The sequence below is a fragment of the Lynx rufus genome, unplaced genomic scaffold (assembly GCF_022079265.1).
Source record: "Lynx rufus isolate CCGP_SWC_20201006 ecotype Redwood Valley unplaced genomic scaffold, mLynRuf1.p SCAF_9, whole genome shotgun sequence".
In the NCBI taxonomy this organism is placed as follows: domain Eukaryota; kingdom Metazoa; phylum Chordata; class Mammalia; order Carnivora; family Felidae; genus Lynx; species Lynx rufus.
The window spans coordinates 2688426-2707801 of NW_025814897.1; positions in this window are offsets into that span (position 1 = coordinate 2688426).

Consider the following 19376-nt stretch of genomic DNA (forward strand, 5'->3'; position numbering starts at 1 on the left):
AAAGGATTAAAAAGCTAACTCCTTAAATTTTAGTTTTAAGAGGGGCAAAAGATTAAGTAGAAATGTTTTGTTTTGTTTTTATACGGTGAACTCTGTTTGCTTACAGCCTCAGCAAGGGTGCAGAGTTATATACACTTTATGAGGTTTGGTTTATTTGAACATATAGACTGGATTCAGCCAAGTTAAGGTTTCGTTGTATGTTATTGTTATATCGTAACGTTTACCAGGACAGATACTTCCAGATTTGTTAAGCGCCGGAACATTTATTAACAAGTGTGCAGAAGGTACGTTAGATGCCTGAATACGAGGCTGTTTTACCTCCGAGGGGGAGCACACACACTGTGTTCGCACAGCACTCGTATAAGCTTATTTTAGAGCGTACTTGCCCTGTAGTATCGTGAGGAACTGTCTGTGTGTCCGGGGCACAGAGTGAACTCTGCGTTTGTTGAGGCAAGGTGTTAGGCTTTTCTCGTTGTTTCCCAGAACCTGACATAAAAGAACTTAATAAAGTTGTGCCACATACTGAGCTGTTGCCTTTTAAGAATAAGGAGGATTAAAAAGTCTGCTTCTATCTAAAATCGAGTAACAGGAACCAGATTTCCATTTGAAACAACGAAGAAAAGAGACAGAGTACAGGAGGCAGTAGTTCTCAAGACACTGGACGTCAGCCGCTGAAGGATGCTGATCCCTGAGAGATGAGGGGCAGTGGGGTGAGTCCTAGGATTGCCCCCAGCCACCGTGTGGGGAGACAGCCGCAGGGTGGCCTCTGCCTCTGAGGAGTAGAGGGGGAGCTGGGAGAACAGAGACCGGACTGGACTTGCGGAGCGCGGGCCACAGTGCCGAGGAGAGAGCTGCACAGAAAGAAGGCCCGGGCCGTTCGCAGAGGACCTACCTTGCGCACCTGGCAGGACTGTGGTTAGGATTCTGTATAAGGAATTACCTGGGAATAGGGCAGGAGGATTAGAGGAAAAGCATCCCCCTCTCACGTGGGCTCTGGAGTAGTACCTGTTTCTACCACTTAGAGGGGAACTTGGGATCGATGATGTTTTGGGTGGAGAGCTCAAAATGGTCTTAACCCGACAGGAAAGTTATTTGATCTGAAAGTAAATGATGCTCTGTTGCCTCCATTCAAGGCTTGAAAGCAAGACCCAAAGAATAAAACTATTTCCAACAGTTGACCTTGTGCAGTTTTAGTGTAAGGTCTGGTGTGACGGACAGACTCCAATGGGCTCCTTCCCTCCCTGCCCCCCTGAGTGTCAACCTCCTAGTATTGCCACCATCGTCGAGTTCCTCCCTCATCGTACAACTAGGAGGGAGTTCTTGCCACAACCCGAACATCCTGGGAAGCAAATGGTTTGTAGCCCAGCCCCGGGATGGGGAGGCAGCTCAAGGGAGACCTTGATGACGGGGTTGTGAAATCCTGAGCGGAGTACCCAGCTAAGCCATGCCTGGGTTCCTGACCCACAGAAACCAAGAATGCATTTGCACACGTTGCTAAGTCTGTGGTGATTTCTTAGGCAGCATAGTAAACTCCTGTTTTTGACATCCAGACATCACTACCAGGTACCAGAGAAGTAGTGAGAAAAGTCAACCAGCGCTGACTGAGGAATGATGCAGATGATAGCATCAGTAGACAAAGGTCACGACGGTGTGATGGCTTCAGCCTCTGTGTTCAAGGAACTCTGGGAAGGCTTGAACACGGGAAGTGTAGACACGGAAGATACACAAATGACCCACACTTCCTTTCTAGGTGGAATGGGGTGAGGGGTTGCAGATGACACATTGTAGAAGACAAGATCACTGAGTTTGAAGATACAGCCCCGGGAACTGCGTAATGAGGCACACCAAAGATGAGAAGGTGGAAAATACAGTGAGCACAGCGTTAAGGAGCTGGGGGATGACTTCAAGTGGCCGGGCACGCATACAACTTGAGTCCCTGATGGACATTTCTTTTCCACAGTGGTGGCAGAGGTGGTTGATTTGCAGGCTGCTCTCTCGGCGGGTGTCCGAGAAGCTCACTCTAAATCTGTCCTCATCAGTACCTTTGCATCTGGCTCTCAGGCAGTGGGCTTTATTTACGATAACGCCGTAGCAGTTCTGAATTATTTACAATGTTGATAGACTGTGAGTGTCCTTGACGTGATTTCCATTTCATCACGATCAAGCTTCTGTTACTTAGGTTCCAAGTAATGCTCAAAACTGCGTCAGCACTATTTTTGTTGTCTCTCATCCATTCCTTCTTTCTAACGAAGTGCCCCTGGGGAATCGCCTCTTTCCTACTTTGAGCACATGTGGACCACATGGGGTGGATCCCCCCTCCCCCAGCCCCACAGGAGTTCCATGACTGATTCTACCTCCTGGCTACAGTGGTGGGTTCCAGACACGCGTTTCCACCTTGAGGCTTATTGAGATCTTGGACTGAGACTCGGGCTTCACTGGTTGGAAGAGAGAAGCTTTCTCTTTCCCACCAGGCGCAAAGCTGCGATTGGAGGTGAGTGCTGCCACAGCTGTTCTGTAACCAGAACTGATAAGGTGACATCCTGTATGAGAATGAGGCTCAGGCCAAAGGCTGTAGAGTCAGTTGGAGGAGAAGGAGGGCGACGAAGATGATGACCACCACCACCAATAACAGCCTTTTGGTTTTGGCCAGTTTATATCAGGTTTTCTTTTTCTCATAATGGAGGAATGCTAAGAGGAACACCTTTGTTCACTCCGTCTCAGATCTGTGATCTATGACCCCAAGAGAGAAGGGCATGACTGGGGCCCACTGCTGACTCATACATACCTTGGCCAGTTTTCTGTCAGACGTGTGCACACAAAGGAAAAAAGATGTGGAGAGGTTTGTTTTTAACTCAAAATGAGTCATGGCCATCGTACATATTAGGGTATTTGAAGAGTGAGGGGGTGCATTTACTAATGTGGATGTAATCATTTCATTTTGGGTATTGGTTTCAAACTGGCAAATACCATGTCAAACTAGGTGAGTATGTGTGTGAACACCTTGTCCAGGTCGTCTGTCCCAACTTCATCTAAGGAGACCTTATTTTAGAAAACCAGAGCTTTTGATCACTTGTCTCAACCAAAACTCCAGCTACTAACTGTTTGGTTTCCTAATACTATTGGCTCAGAAACAAATTCCTGATGCCTTTCCCTGCTGGCGAGCCTTCCCGGTGTTAGGTTTTGGGGGGTGAAGCTTTGTGCTTCCCCTGGAGCCTGGGGGTAAGTCTGGCAGGTGGGATCATTGGTCAAGATGGAAGACACAAGTGTAAACAGTGCTTGACAAAGTCATCTAGGTGTCTCAGGCCTGGCCTTGTTGTGTCTGAGATAATCTTCGTAAAGTAGTATAGTTTGATGGGGTAGCTACCTAAACCCAGAAAGAGAAGGTCTCCACTGAAATCTGGGTTCTTCCTTTCACTACTGATCATATGAACTTTAGTATCCCTCCTCTGCCTTATACTGGGAATTCCAACATTTCCCCTGCCTAGATCACAGTGTTATTTAAAAAAATTTTTTTAAATGTTTATTTTTGAGAGGGAGGGAGAGAGAGAGAAAGAGAGAGAGGTGGGGGAGGGGTAGAGAGAAAGAGTGTGGTGGGGGAGGGGCAGAGAGCGAGAGAGAGATGATCGGAAACACAGAGCCCAACCTGGGGTTCAAACGATCAGACCATAAGATCGTGACCTGAGCCGAAGTCGGATGCTTAACCCGCTGAGCCACCCACGTGCCGCTCACAGTGTTATTTAAAAAATATGATGAAGGCACCTGGCCATCTCCGTTGGTAGGGCTTGTGACTCTTGATCTCGGTGTTGTGAATTCAAGCCCCGCACTGGGTGTAGAGATAACTTAAAAAAAAAAATCTTAAGATATATTTTAAAAACAACGATGAGATCGTTCACTTCAAGGGCTATATAAATACAGAACGTTACACTTACTGTTTATTTTCCTTTTATATTGCTAACTTGACTTACTGTTAATTTTTAACACTCTGGAGCATCAGTAGGTAATGGATGTTTCACTCCTTTCCTAGAAAACAAAAAACTAACATTGAGGCTTAGAACACTTAATCAGTAGTGAGTAGAAGAACCCACAGTTCATTTGAGGTGCACTTTCTATAAATATTGTCAGTTCATCATAGTTGCTATATTAGTAGTTCATAAACTGCTTCTTTCTGTCTCATTCACAGAGCACAACACACAAATCAGTTTACTCTTACAATCTTGGATATTCAAACTGTTGATACGTATTTATGTATTATCTTTTTTTTCTCTTCTGTCATCTGTTTATTTATATCTGTGTATATCTGTGTGTGTATGTGTATGTAGTCTACAGTGTACTAACAGATTTATATCGATACTGTGCTTCTCTCTTTCTCCAAACTTGACATTTTAAGTGTTTGTAATTATCATGGGAAAATATCTTCCCAATCTAAACTGAGACATTCAGAGAAAGAGCAAAAAGAATTTGATGCCACAGGATGTCTCTTGTCTAAGACTTTACACACTTGGGCTATACCAGCATTATGATATAGATGAGTTTCCTCATCTATAAATTGAGGAAAGTATTTGGTTTGATCATTTCTAAGGTACTTTCCAAACCTCAAAGTTGATAGCACTTTGATGTTCTTTTCATTTGGGGCTTACTTTCAGACACATTTATGCCTAGAAGTTGCTTTTGTAAGTACATAGCTCTGAGATTAAATCTACCAATATCTTTATGGTGTCTTATGCTGGAGTATGTGTTGCTGATATTTTCAAACACTGGAAAAAGCAAGTGAAAGAACTAAGAGCAAGCAGTGGCAAACAATGGTTCTTTATTACGTGACACCAAATAAACAGGCTTGCAAAACATGAGGCTCTCGAAGATGTAGACTGTATTGAATAAAAATATTGCCAGGTAAGGAGTTTCTATAAATGAATGTAAGAATTGACTGGACAGTGCAATGTTTAGCCCAGTGACTTGAATATTGCTGGTGTGTTTCTTATGGATTTATTCTAGAAGCAAAACCAATACTAGTTATTACTAACATTATTCATACTAGCAAACGTTAATTATAGATTTGGAATTAAAACTGATTTCTTAAAACAGTTTTCAAAACCATTTTTATTTCCTATTAGAACAGTGTACCCACCACTAAATGAACAAAACATTGAATAATAAATGAAACTAGATACCTGGTTATGAATGAAATGTAACCAATTTTTGCCAAAATTTTTATTGAAATATTTTTCTTGAATAGATCTTACCTACTTGGTAGTATTTGCTTTACATTGAATTTGAAATATTTAGACAATCATGTTCGTGATGCTCTTTTTTGTGTATTCTGAGTAGACTTAATATGGCATTTGTATGCTCCCATTAATTGGGCAATCCGATATCAGTGTTAGCTGCAAAGAGGGTGGAGTCATAACCATGTCCAAAGCTAACATGAGTACTTACAGAAACTTCTTCTAGAGAAAAAAATGTGTTTAGTTTTTTAATTACCTACTGTGTGTTTGCACTAGTCCCACTGAAGTGAATGATCTGGTTAAGAAAAGGTGCACTACAGAAATCAGCAGTCAGAAGGAGTAAACGCCAAGGCAGACTTGGGGGCGGACTGTCATTGGTCGCAGTCACATGGGACGTTGGTGGTAGAGCATCTGTGGTGAGAGTCAGAGATTGACTTTCGTGAGGAATCCTGAAAGCTCTTGGTCCCTGCTGCCAAGAAAACGAAATGTCGTGTGAAATGCACATACGGAAGAAAAAGTAAAGGAAGGGAGTTTTAAAAAGTTAAAATTTTGGTTTTGAATACAAGTGAGGGTGTGCGTGAGGGACGGGCAGAGAAGGAGGGAGGGAGAATCCTAAGCAGGCTCCATGCTCAGCACGGAGCCCGACGTGGGTCTTGATCTCACAACTGTGACATCATGACCTGAGCTGACATCAAGAGTTGGACGCTTAACCAACTGAGCCACCCAGGTGCCCCAAGGAAGGGACTTTTAAATTTTGCCTTTCCTTTTGTTTTTAAGGGTCTTGTGTTTTAATGTCTAAGCCTAAACAATCAACATTTAGCTTTCAGAGCGGAAAATCATTGCTGAATCTCTATGACCTGATAAATTCAGGGCAAAATGATTGAACACCTACACTGTGTTTGATACATTTGAAACTGGTTACAAAAGATGAATCTCGTGTATGTAAGAAGATAGCTGAGAAGTGTTTCTTAGGCATCTTCAGTAGCATGTGAAAATTATATGAAGGTAAGAGGACTGTAGTTTGAGGCTAGGAGAATACAGATTCCCTCAAAACAGGAAATGCACAAGTTGGGGAGGGGCAGAAAGAGAGAATCCTAAGCAGGCTCCGTGCTCAGCACAGAGCCCGACATGGGTCTTGATCTCACAACTGTGAGATCATGACCTGAGCTGAAATCAAGAGCCCAACGCTCAACCACCTGGGCTGCCAAGGTGCCCCAAACATCATTCTTTTTAAAGTGAAGAGTTCCGTGGCATCATAGCGTTCAGAGACTCTGCCGCTGTCCAGTTTATGATCGCTGTCGTTACTCCTGGAAGAGCCCTGTACCTGCTCCTCTCGGCCAGTTCGTTTCCGTCCCCCCCCCTCCCCGCATCCAGTCTCAGGCAGCCGCCCAAGTATTTTCTGTCGAAATGGATTCACCTGTTCTAGATGTTTCATACAAATGTCATTGTAAAATGTGTCATCTTTTCTGCCTCCCAAATTAAGTCATTTTTATCAGAATAACATAGTATAATAAACCCAAAGAAATTTTTAACAGCCTAATAAAGACGGAAATCTGTGAAATTGAAATCAATGTTATGTAAGAAAAAAATCGAAATTTATTAAAATGAATCAAGTCAGGTGGGGAGAAAAAGAGACAAAGCAGTGTTAGGAATAATTACTGATGTAATAGAAATTAGAGAGTTAAGAGGTAAGAAGTTTCTATAACATTCTTAAGGTACACCGATAGACATAAATGAAAAGATCCTAAACTTACTGCTACTGAGAGAAATGAGATTAAGACCATTGTGAAAACCCACTCAGCAAAATGAAGACACCTTACTTGGTTAGTAGGTGTGGAGCTTTGCCTAATCAGTTTGCAGAATACTTTGTTTTTTTGTAAAATTGAACACGTACGTTCTTACTCTCTGGTCATTCCTTTATTAGAAATACCTTAAAGGAGTGCATGGGTGGCTCAGTTGGTTAAGCATCCAACTCTTGATTTTGACTCAGGTCATGACCTCACACCTCGTGAGATCGATCCCCACGTTGGGCTCCGTGCTGACAGTGTGGAGTCTGCTTGGGATTCTCTCTCTCTCTGCCTCTCCCCTGCTTGTGCACATGCCCTCTCGCTCTCTAACTCTCTCAAAATAAATAAAACAGTAAAAACAACACGAAAAAGAGAAATATACCTTAAATTTCCTGTCATATTTATGTACTAGAAATATGCAGAAATGTTCATAGCAGTACTGAATGTAATAAAAATAATGGAAATAGAACAAAAAAGGAAAAAATCCCTTGGTAGACAAGTAAATGAGATGCGTATATGAAACAATTGTGGGAACATCATCTTAAGTGGAAAGCGGGTCACAGAAGACTGCACCCAGCATGGGAGGGTACCCAAGTAAACACAGTATTTAAGGATATATTTGTGTTTCAAAGATTGCGTAGTGATGATCAACACTGAGTTTCATGATACAGACCATCTGGGGTTTGAGGCCCAGGAGGACCACAATGGTGGATTCAAGGCTATCTGTAGGATTCTTTTTCTAAGGTTGTAAGTTCCCAAATGTTACTTTCATTATTGCAATTCATAACTTATGTAACAGGTAGATGTGTGATTATGATATATTAGATTTACATACTTAAAAAAGCGATAATATTTAGAGAGATTTGTGGGGACTAAGGTAATGGGGGAAACTATACTGTCATACATTATGCCCAGTAAATGTTAGCTGTTACTATCACTTTTCTCTCAGAGGTCTAAACGTTTCTAACTCTGTCAGTAAAAACCACGTTCATACGCAGTTCTAACATACATTTATTTGTAAATTATGTTAGTACCACTGCTCTAAGAATTCTATTGGACCAATAAATATAAGTATATAAAATATCAATAAAAATATATGAAATAAACAATATTTTTAAATTAGTAAGTTTTATATATTAATGGTAAATAATACTAGTGAGTGTAGGTTTCTGTGTTTTTTTTTTTTTAATTATTTTTTTTTTTTCAACGTTTATTTATCTTTGGGACAGAGAGAGACAGAGCATGAACGGGGGAGGGGCAGAGAGAGAGGGAGACACAGAATCGGAAACAGGCTCCAGGCTCTGAGCCATCAGCCCAGAGCCTGACGCGGGGCTCGAACTCACGGACCACGAGATCGTGACCTGGCTGAAGTCGGACGCTTAACCGACTGCGCCACCCAGGCGCCCCTAGGTTTCTGTTTCTAATAGTGCCCTATATCAGAACGTTTTTATTTACTTTCTTTATAGAGTGTTTAGACACTTATTGTTTTCATAATGTGAGCTGACAAACTCACTTTAGGACAGAAAGAAGCATGAACTCCTACCTGATTTCATTTGCATTATTAGGTATTATTGTTTTTATTTATTTTTTAAATTTTTAAATTTTTTTATTTTAGAGAAAAGGATAGAGAATGTTCATGTGTGAGTCGGGAAGGGGGGGGGAGAGAGAGAGAGAGAGAGCACGCACGCACAAGCGAGACACAGACAGACAGTGAATCCCAAGCAGGTTCTACACTTAGCTTGGAGCCCAGCGTAGGGTCCCGGGAGCCTGGGACCATGGCCTGAACCGAAATCAAGAGTTGGACGCTCAACCGACTGAGCCACCCTGGCACCCCAGGAATTATTTTTAATGTGTAGTTTCTTTAAAAAATTATTTTAAAGCTAATTGTCCATTGTTTGAGGATTGACTTCATGAAACCTGATACAAGATTGCATAAGTCTGTAATAGCTTGCAGTGTGTAGCAATATGCTGAAAATAAGTGCAAGTGTGGGACACCCATACCTCCAGGAATGGCCGCCCTTCCTGAAATTGTGGCATGTGTGCACTTCAAATACAAAGAGACGATTCACGTTTCAGTCAGAATAGTAAATGTCAGAAAACTTCTGTTTTTAAAATTTGGGTGAAAAATATTTTAAGTTCTAATTCTTCCATCAGTCACTTCCTGCAGGTGATCGTCTTGCTGTCTCCACTTTGGGTCATTAATGTCACAAGTGAGGAAGGCTGGCCTACCACCCAGCGTCCAGGCTTCCGTAGTGGTGACTTTTACCTGGGGGATCATTTGCGATTCTTTGAAAGTTTCACTCGCCTGCTATCTAGAGCCCACTTGGTTAAAGTATTTATCCATTTAACTGTTGATGAAACCAACTCTGTTTCAGGCAACGTGTTCGGATATGAAGACACTTCAGACATAATCCCTGGCCTGGAGAAGCTTTCAGCCTAGTGGGGAAGCAGGTAAGTGAACAAGTACAATGTCCTTTGCTAAGCACGATGGTGAACACTATTGCTGTGATGCCGTGAAGTCCGCTTATCTTCACGACACTTCGTGAGGTCAGTAGGGTGCCTGATCTTACTTCATTGTGTAGGTAAAAACACTGAGAGGTCATCAGAGTCACATAGGCCCCAATACTGTCACATCACTGTCCTAACCCAGGGCCACCGGGTTTTGAGGACCGTGTACCTTCTACAGCTTGGTACTTGCTGCATCGATTTCCTAAACCTGAGCACCTGTGAGAGAAATGTTGTGCCTTTCTTTCAAAATCCTGTTGATTCTTTTCCTCATAAGGATCTAAATGTGAAGTTTCATATTTCAAGAAACATCCTGATGGAATGAGGAAGGAATGATGTTGATCGTCTTGGATGGATACACGAGGGCTTATTAAAAAATTGTTACTTGTTATGTGCAAGACATTTCTGTAGCCAAATGTTTTAAATTGTCATCTTGAGCTAAGCTGCATGATCTCTTTTCAAAATGTAGCCAGGTCATCATCAAGAACAAAGTTGAGATATTAGGTTAGTGTTAGAAATCCCTCTTGCACCAGCTGGGGGGAAAAAGCCTTGTTAGGTGATTTTAACTCTCACTTTTGTGATGGTGCAATGGGCATTCTTCCTATTTTCCACTAGTGCTTTGTGTACTAGTCACAGCAGCAGAGCCATATTTTCAGAAGCACTTTAGTTAGCCAGAATTCTTAAAAAGAACTGCTAATCGCCCAAAAGAATTTGCAATCATTAATTAGCAAAGAAAGATTACAGTAATGAAATTATCATGAAATTTAGAGAGCATGAAAAGCATTTCAAAAACATATTTTAGAAATTAATTTGAAGGATAGTGATGATTTCCTATTAAAACCTCGATTTGAGTATAATCTGTTCTGATGAGCCTCTGCTTTTGAGTCTGCATAGGAGAGATTTTTCAGGAGAGAATATTTCATTGGAACAGTTTTAACACTGAAATTTTCAAACCATCAATCTCTTCTTCATTTTCTCACATCATTTGGTTACGTTCGTAAATCATCTAAAATGTTAAGCTTAGGATATTAGGATCTAATGTGAAATAAATCACCACTGCAATACTTTTTCTAAAATTTCATGAGTTTGTACTGAAAGAAAGGACATGTGATAAGGGAAAACCCAAATACCACCTTGCATTAGGTTGAGTAGGGTTTAAATAAAGTATTAGGCCTCTCTGTTTCTTCCCCTACACTGACTAGGAAGGAAGTTAGGAACTTAACTAAAACATCCTCGAGGTCCATGAGGTGGGTAGAAAAATGTGGCCAGGTCCGGGATGCTCAGTGGTGGCTCGCCCGTTGTGTTGCAGCTAAATTTTCCTTGTGTGGTTGTGACATGTCCTTTCCCAGCCAGAGCATACAATAGGTGCGTTTCATCAAATGTCCTGTGTGCCAGACACAGAGATATACCTGGGTGCCAATCGTGTCATCACGTCAGAGCACAGAACCTTAGAAACCACCTCCTCTGGCGGCTTTGTGTTTCACATTCGGGAAGCTGGCCCCAGGAGGTGAGCTGTTGCAAAGCCCCTGACGCTGGAGAGGAGAAGTGAAGTGAGAACCCCGGACGCTTGTAACTCAGAGCGTTTTCTCCTCTGTTCTCTTCCTTTCACTGGTGTTGTTTCTGTTCCACGTGGAGCAGATGGTCTGAAGAGACAATGTTTGTGAAAAAGGACAGACTCTGCGAATGTTTAATTCTGATTCTTCTGTCTCAAGTCTTCCACGTCTGTAATTTGATGCCCTAAGTGGATGTGCTTTGACCTTTTACTCTTTTTTTTTTTTAATTTTTTTTCAACGTTTTTATTTATTTTTGGGACAGAGAGAGACAGAGCATGAACGGGGGAGGGGCAGAGAGAGAGGGAAACACAGAATCAGAAACAGGCTCCAGGCTCCGAGCCATCAGCCCAGAGCCTGATGCGGGGCTCGAACTCATGGACCGCGAGATCGTGACCTGGCTGAAGTCGGACGCTCAACCGACTGCGCCACCCAGGCGCCCCTGACCTGTTACTCTTGACGAGCTCCCTGGGGAATGTGCATTCAGCCAAGCCCGTGTTCACTCATCAGGAGAAAACTAACAGGGGTTAACACGCTCCCCACTGAGGTTGTCTCTTTCTTCCACCCCCCACCCCCACCGCCTAATCTGATTTCACCATAACCAAACCCTACATGTCTACAAACAACTATTCCTTTAGGAAACAGACATGGGAACCAGAGGCAGACCCCAGACAGGGCCGTGGTCACGTCACAAAACTGTGAACAGACACTTTATGCTAGATACTTAAAGAGCCAGCGTGTAAAAGAGCACGTCTGCCGAGATAGCAGAACGGCATCTTCTGCTGGGCCGCTTAACTCACATCATCTCCCTCTCGGCCCTTCATCTCCCTCCGAAGTGCAAACCTCTGAGCAGCTTTGTCCTCTTGGGAGGTGTGTCATTCTCACTAGACTTCTGTTGAGCCCCTCGTACCGTTGTGAGCCTACACTCTGCCACTGCCAGGTACGTGGTACGCTGCCCCCGGGGGACACGCTGAGCTGTAGACAGTTGTGCCCCAGAAATCAGCTCAGTCTTCGGCAGTCGCGGTGTAGTCAGAAAGCCATAACAAATCTATTAGAAGTGTGATTTTTTAAGGACATTTTGTCTTTTACTTCAATGTACTCATCTCTAAACTTCACGTTCTGTTATTGGCCTACTTTTCAAGAAAACTAAGTAGCACTGTTTGGTCCAGCAATCACTTTTCTTAAATAATAATTTAATTCTGATTCTTTCCATTGCAAAGCTAATAACACACATTTCATGATGTGAAGTCCTTTTAAAGTATCAGCATGCAGAAAATGTTCTTTACCATTTTAATTAATGTGCCTGTCATATTCCAAATATTCTGAAATACTTTCAAGGGGTGTGAAGTATTAGGTACATAAATAAATAAAAATATTCATTGTTGCATTTCATTAGCACTCAGGCAATGAATAGAAAAGGAAATTTCCATAAATTGATGTATTGAATTTTCAACTCATTCACTGAACTCAACTCTTTGAAGCCTGTAATTTTCCATCTCGAGTATTCCCTTCATCAAATAATTTACTTCTTCCTTAATAAGGCTCAACATTGAGAACGGCAGCGACTAGTGAGGAAGGGACATGTGCCATGTGTGTCTGTGTCTGTGGAGTGACCTGCGTCCAAAGGAGGTGTTTTCTTTGTGGATTTATGGTAGAGGTTATGGCGTCACTGGTGTTCTGAGCGTGACGGGCGGGACGAAGCAGCCGCTCCTGGACAGCAGGTGCTTCTGGCGACAGCTGGGGGATGGGCAGAGGTTAGTGACCAGGTCCTGCTCTCACCCTCACCCTCACCCACGGCCGGGGGACAGGCAGAGGTTAGTGACCAGGTCCTGCTCGCACCCTCCACTGCTGAGAGGACTCACCTCAGAGCAGGAAGGGTTCCCTTCCTGCCTCCTCCTCTCTCCCCCTTTCAGATTTTCCACCATGTCCTTGCGTTGGTAGAAATGAAGGAGAGAGCCAGCTGGCTGGGAGCCTGGAGCCCGGACTGCACACCTGCAGGGGGGAGGGAAGAGGGTTGCGTCAGGCCTGTGAAGGGTTAGGACAGTGACGGGCTCGGAGATTGTGACCCACGTCCTAGAGGGAGCTTGCACGTGGATATCCACCTTGCCGTTGTTTCCAGTCGTTACATGCTGGACGCACTTACACGCTCCACAGGATGATGGGGAAATACAGAAAAATGGGTAGATTACTGCCTCGTGTCAAGTGGATAGATGTAACAATATAAAGTAGAAAAAACTGGAATTGCTAAAGAATGCGCGTAGTGAGTTCACTTAGGTAAGGTCACAAAACACAGGTCACCCTGTACGGTGGTTTACGGAACAAGTAACAGATAGCGATGGGGGGTTACTTGTAGGAAACATGGTGATGGATAGAATTTAGGAAAAATTCAGAGGGGTTCACCTGTACCTACTATTTGTTTCTTAAAAAAAATATAAACGGGTCAAACATAGCAAAATGTTGTGGTTTATTATAGATGAATGGCCAGTGCGTTAATGCTTATTTTGTTATTGTCTATTATTGGTCAATATTTGAGTTATCCCATAGTTTTAAAAAAGACATACAAAGAAGTCCGGTGCTCCTTTTCACGACTCCTCGGTGGTTCCAGCGCGGGCACGGGCACCCGCCTCTTAGCCCTGGTGGTCGGCTCTGTTCCCGGCTCTGAGTGTCCTTGCAGGGACAGGACAGGGAGATGTCCAGTGCCTCCCACGGGGGGGCCCTCAGGGATGCTCCCTTTGTATTGGTGATAACATTTGGCCCACCTACAGTACACGTTTGTTAAATACATGAAAACCAGTGATCTCAGGCAACTGGCAGCCTCTTTTTCTAATTTTTCATATGAACTTTGTATTTCACAAATGCTTTGAAATATACTGGTTTCAGTTTTTATGGGTAAGAAAACTGTGGCTCAGATAAATGAAAGTTGCTTAGGGTCACCTGTTTGTGTCAGTACAAGATACACCTCCCTGCGTCCTTTTGCCTGTGATGCTCTACCACCCACGGTCAGGGAGGGGTGTCAAAGGCCTCCCTAACCAGCGTAGACAGTGCAGACTAATGTGCGGGGACAGAGACCCCTGTGCAAACGTTCAGACTCGTCATAGACCTGTCGTCCCCGTGTACTTGTTAGAACATCACCTGTCATTCTTCACAGCATCACAGTTTGAGGTATCAATTCTCTCTTTATCTTCACACTCAGGAGAGCAGTTGGCTTGCTCTTAGTTCGTCCTGAGCAACATACTTGCTACATACTGTCCTAGTTGGCTGGCAGTATTTTAACAAGGGTCTTGACAAAATATTCCATCAAAAAGGAAAAAAAAAAAAAGACTGATAACCATTTAAGGACTGTTGAAAGATTTAGGTATCCTTACAGAAGAACAGATTTGGGGGAATGGTGAAGTTGTTTTTGTTTTAGTTTTTGGTCAAATTCTCAAGCTGTCAGGTTAAAGAAGATTCGGGCGTAATCTTTGTGGCTTCTAGAGCAAAATGAAGACTGCTGATGGTTGTTATGGAGAAACAGCTTCTCTCAAAGTCATGAACTTGCTAACAATTAGAATGGACATTGGTTTCTTGTGTCTGATAAATGTGTTGGGATTTCCAGGTACAGGATCGTGACACCAGCATGCACACCTAGCTGGCCTCTTCCCTTCCTTTCCGGTCGAAATGCTCTGTTTTCTCTGGACGGGTTGCCTTGGCTAAAGTCTTTCATGAAACGTCTACAAAATGGCAGCTTACGAGACATCTTTGTCTCACTCCTGATTTTAGCAGAAGTTCTGTCTGTGTCTGCATTAAGGAAATCTGTTTTTATTTTTACTCGGGAATGGGCGTTGAATTTGTTCAGTGTCCTTTGACTACGGTAATCATACTGTTTTTATTATTTATTATTTATTTTTTTGAGGGGGGGGGTCAGGGGTAGAGGGGGAGAGTGAGAGGGAGAGAGAGAGATTGATTTTTAAGCAGGCCCCCTGCTCAGTGCAGAGCCTGACACGGGGCTCAGTCTCATGACTGTGGGATGATGACCTGGAGTGAAATGAACAGTCGGGTGCTCAACCCACTGACCACCCAGGTGCCCCACAACATGGACTTTTAAATCTTCTGTTTCAGGGTGATTTTCCTTGTCATTGTTGTTTCTGACAGTTGACTCTTTTCCATTGATTTTTACGAAGTTGCTACCTATTTATCTTTTTCAGGGACTTTTTAGAGGAAACACCTTTGTGGTGTAATTACTTGACTGGATTTTTTTTGTTTCTGACTCATCTGCTCTATTACTTTTCTATTTTATCTTTATTTTTTATTTCATGCTTGCTTTCTTATTCAAAAAGATGTAACTGGTTTTTTAATTTTTATTCCTAATTTCTCTTGATTTGAGTATTTAAAATCATGAATTTAAAATTATGAATCTTGTATATCACTGCTTTAATTGTATTCCATAGATTATGATTTATGTATTATCTTTATCATTTTCTAGCAAGGCTGCATCTAACTTTTTATCCCTTCATTAACTCAAGCTAATACACACACATGCATAGCGTGTAAATTTCTAGGAAAGATGCTGTCTTGGGTTTTTGTTTCTCTCTTTGAATGAAATTTCTATAATTTTTCATTTATGATAGTTATGAGGCTTTTCATAACCCAAATGTTAAATTTTTAAAATATTTAGTATGGATTTGAAATGTATACTTTATCATAAGGATGCAAAGTTTGATAGATATTCATAATATCTCTTCCGCTTATTACATGCTTTAGGACTTCTGTATGTTTTTGCGGTGTCTGTGTGCCATGTCATGGATGGAGTGGCATGTTGACTATAACTATTGGTGCCATTCTAGATATTTTTCCTTGCACCTCTTGCAATTTCTGCTCTTAAAAAGTTGTATTTTGGTTCATAGATATTGCTAATTGTTCAGCCTGTATGCAAATTGTGGTTTTTAGCATTAGAGAATGTCTTATTTTTGGGGGGTAAATGTCTTTGGCTTGGGTTCTAAACTTTTAGCAAACAAAATCGTAACACAGATTCTTTCAGAAGAAAGGTTCTATAAATCAACTTTATAGAGGTATATAATTTACTAGCTATAAAATACATACATTTAAAATTTATATTTTGATTTGTTCTCTTGAATTTATATACTTGATAAGCGCCACCACAAACAAGATATAGAACATTTAGATCATTACCCCCCAAATTCCCTTTTCCCCTTGAGTTGTTTTCTGCCCCAGGTGACCACTACTAATCTGCTTCTGGTCATTTACCCATCAGTTTTGCCATTTCTAGAATTTTATATAAATGGAATAATATGCTGTATAATTATTTGAGGCTGCCTTTTTTTAGTGAAAATGATATTTTTGAGATTCATTAAAAATGTAGCAGGTGTTAGTGGGGTCCCCTCCCCATTAATAACTCAGCAGTATTTCATTGTATGGAAATATTCTAATTTGTTTATCTGCTTACCTATTGATGGATATTTGGGTTATTTCTGGTGTTTAATGATTAAGGATAAAAGTCCTATGGATATTCATATGTATCTTCATTTCTTTTAGTTAACAATTACTAGTGAAATTCCCAAATTATATAGCAAGTTTTTTTTTTCTTTATAAGAAACTGCCGACCTTTTTTCCAGTGTGATTGAAAGATTTTACATTTTTTCCAAAGTTAAAAAAAATCACCATGACTTCATGTCCATATCAACACCTGTTACTGTCACACTTTTAAGTTTCAGCCATTTTAATAGGTATGTATTAGTATCACATTATGATCTTAATTTTCATTTTCCCATTGACTTATGATGTCAACCAGTTTTTATGTGTTTATCGGACATTAATATATCTTTAATGAAATATTGTTGAAATCTTTCTTCGTCTTTTATTAGGTTGCTTGTCTTCTTGTGAATAATTTATTAATATGCTGGATTAAATCTTTTGGTATAAGTATGTATATATAAAGAGAGAGCAAGAGAGAGCTTAGAAGTTTATAAGTATGTAAGAGAGAGAAAATTTTCTCTCCATCTCTGAACTACCTTTTCACTTTTATCACAGTATCTCATAAAGAATAAACATTTTGGGTTTTGACGATGGCAACTCAGTGTGGCACCTTCAGCTTCTGGGTATCGACTCTACTTAGTGTTTCTTTTAAAACCACAAACTTGCCACCCTTTCCCTTGCCGAAGGCAACTTCTACCTGATTCTCTTCTCTGCTGCGATCTCGTGAGCTTCCTCTCTTGCTTTTGGGCTTTTATAGCCTCCGTTACATTACATTATCACAGTAAACTCTGTCTCAGTTACACTGGATGCATGCACTGTGGGTGATAGCAATATTTGAATTGCTTTTGTTTACACAGCACACACACACACAAAGTTTAGGAATTAAAAGTCAGGTTGCCTCCATTATTACACCACCTTTCAAAATTTGAATTACAACTAAAAATTTAGTAGCACGTTGATAGTCACAGGGAAATTATGTCATTTGTTATTACCCCTATTTCTATAAGATAGGCAGAGAATTAATTTTAGCTTCACTTTATAGACAAAGAAAAAGAAACTCCACATTTTTTTATATCATATTCCCATGGTTGTAAAGTGAAAATGCAGAGCCAGGAATTCATGATATACTCTTCCCAATCTACTGTGTTGATTCTCGATAGCTATTTTCCCTTTGAACAACTCTAACCTGTGTTAATGGAACCAAGAGATGATATTGTAAATAGAGAAGGATTGTCTGTACTGGAACATGGCTCGGAAGTACCAGGTAGAAAGACAGAATCAAAACAAGAGAATTAAATGTGCCGGTGGGTGAGTGAGTGAGTGAGTGACTGAGAGTGTGTGTGTGTGTGTGTGTGGTGGGAAGGAAGGAGGAGATAATTGTGTGGGGATTAAGAGGTAGAGAGATTTGATTGGTCAATTAGATTTCACAGTCTCAACAGTGTTTTCTAATTCATAAACTTTATGCTTACTTTTATTTACTAAGCCAAAAAAGCATAATAGCTTTAGTACAGTGGTATCAGGTGACCAGTGCACAAATTGTTGTGAGCATTCCTTTTTCGTATTAAGGAATCATTATCCTAAGTGAAACTTTGCTAAGGGGCTTACCTGACTTTTATTTTCTGAAAGTGGTTTAAAGAAAAAGAAGAAATACAGAAGATGTTTTTAATTTTATAGAACCATTGAGATACATTTATTCCTCCAGATGTATTCGTGTAGACTATGAAGACTGATGAGAGAAAGTGGGGATGAGAATCACAGCAGAGGAATTCATTCTCTGATTCTGCCCATCTGTTGGTATGTGGCGACCCCTTAGAAATGTTTACATTTGTGGCCACTTAGCTCCTGACGCTGATTTACAGTTAGAGCCTAACAGAGTGGATTTTCCCTTGCCTAACTGTGATACAGAGACACATATAGATGTCGCGGGAGATGGGTGATTGCGCACAGTCGTTCTGATCAGGTCGGGGTGCTTGGTGTCTCTGTTCAGTGGCCTTCACACACAGGTCTGCCCACATGCTCTCAGGAGCAACTGAAAACCGGCATAAAACATTACCCCACTCCCCTCTCAAATTCAGTTTATGCGGTAATATTGCTGGTCAGTTTTAATAGTGGTTCACTTAAGAAAGCAGGGGTTCTTAAATAAAAGATTTTGTGATGGGATTAAGGAGATGAAGCTGATTTTACTTAATTCAAAAGTGGGGGGGAGCTCTGCGTATGTGTAGGGAAAGGATGTAGAGAGGAGGAAAGGGACTTTATGAGAGGGGAAGACTGTTCTGACGATTAAGGGGATGTTGCAAATATTAGCAAGATACAAATTGACTGTTTTTTTTTTAAATTTTTTTTTTTTCAGCGTTTATTTATTTTTGGGACAGAGAGAGACAGAGCATGAACGGGGGAGGGGCAGAGAGAGAGGGAGACACAGAACCGGAAACAGGCTCCAGGCTCTGAGCCATCAGCCCAGAGCCCGACGCGGGGCTCGAACTCACGGACCGCGAGATCGTGACCTGGCTGAAGTCGGACGCTTAACCGACTGCGCCACCCAGGCGCCCCCAAATTGACTGTTTTTAATTACACATCCATTTTAGATGATTCCGACTTTGTAAGGTGGTTTATCATAAAATTAAATGCAGGCATCTATTAAAGGACTGTTTCTTATGTTTTCACTCATATGTGCAAGACTCAGAAGACTGAGGGGAAGAGGAAAAAATAGTTACACACAGAGAGGGAGGGAGGCAAACCTTAAGAGACTCTTAAATACAGAGAACACAGTGAGGGTAGATGGGGGTGGGGGAGGGGGAAAAGTGGTGGATGGGCATTGAGGAGAGCACTTGTTGGGACAA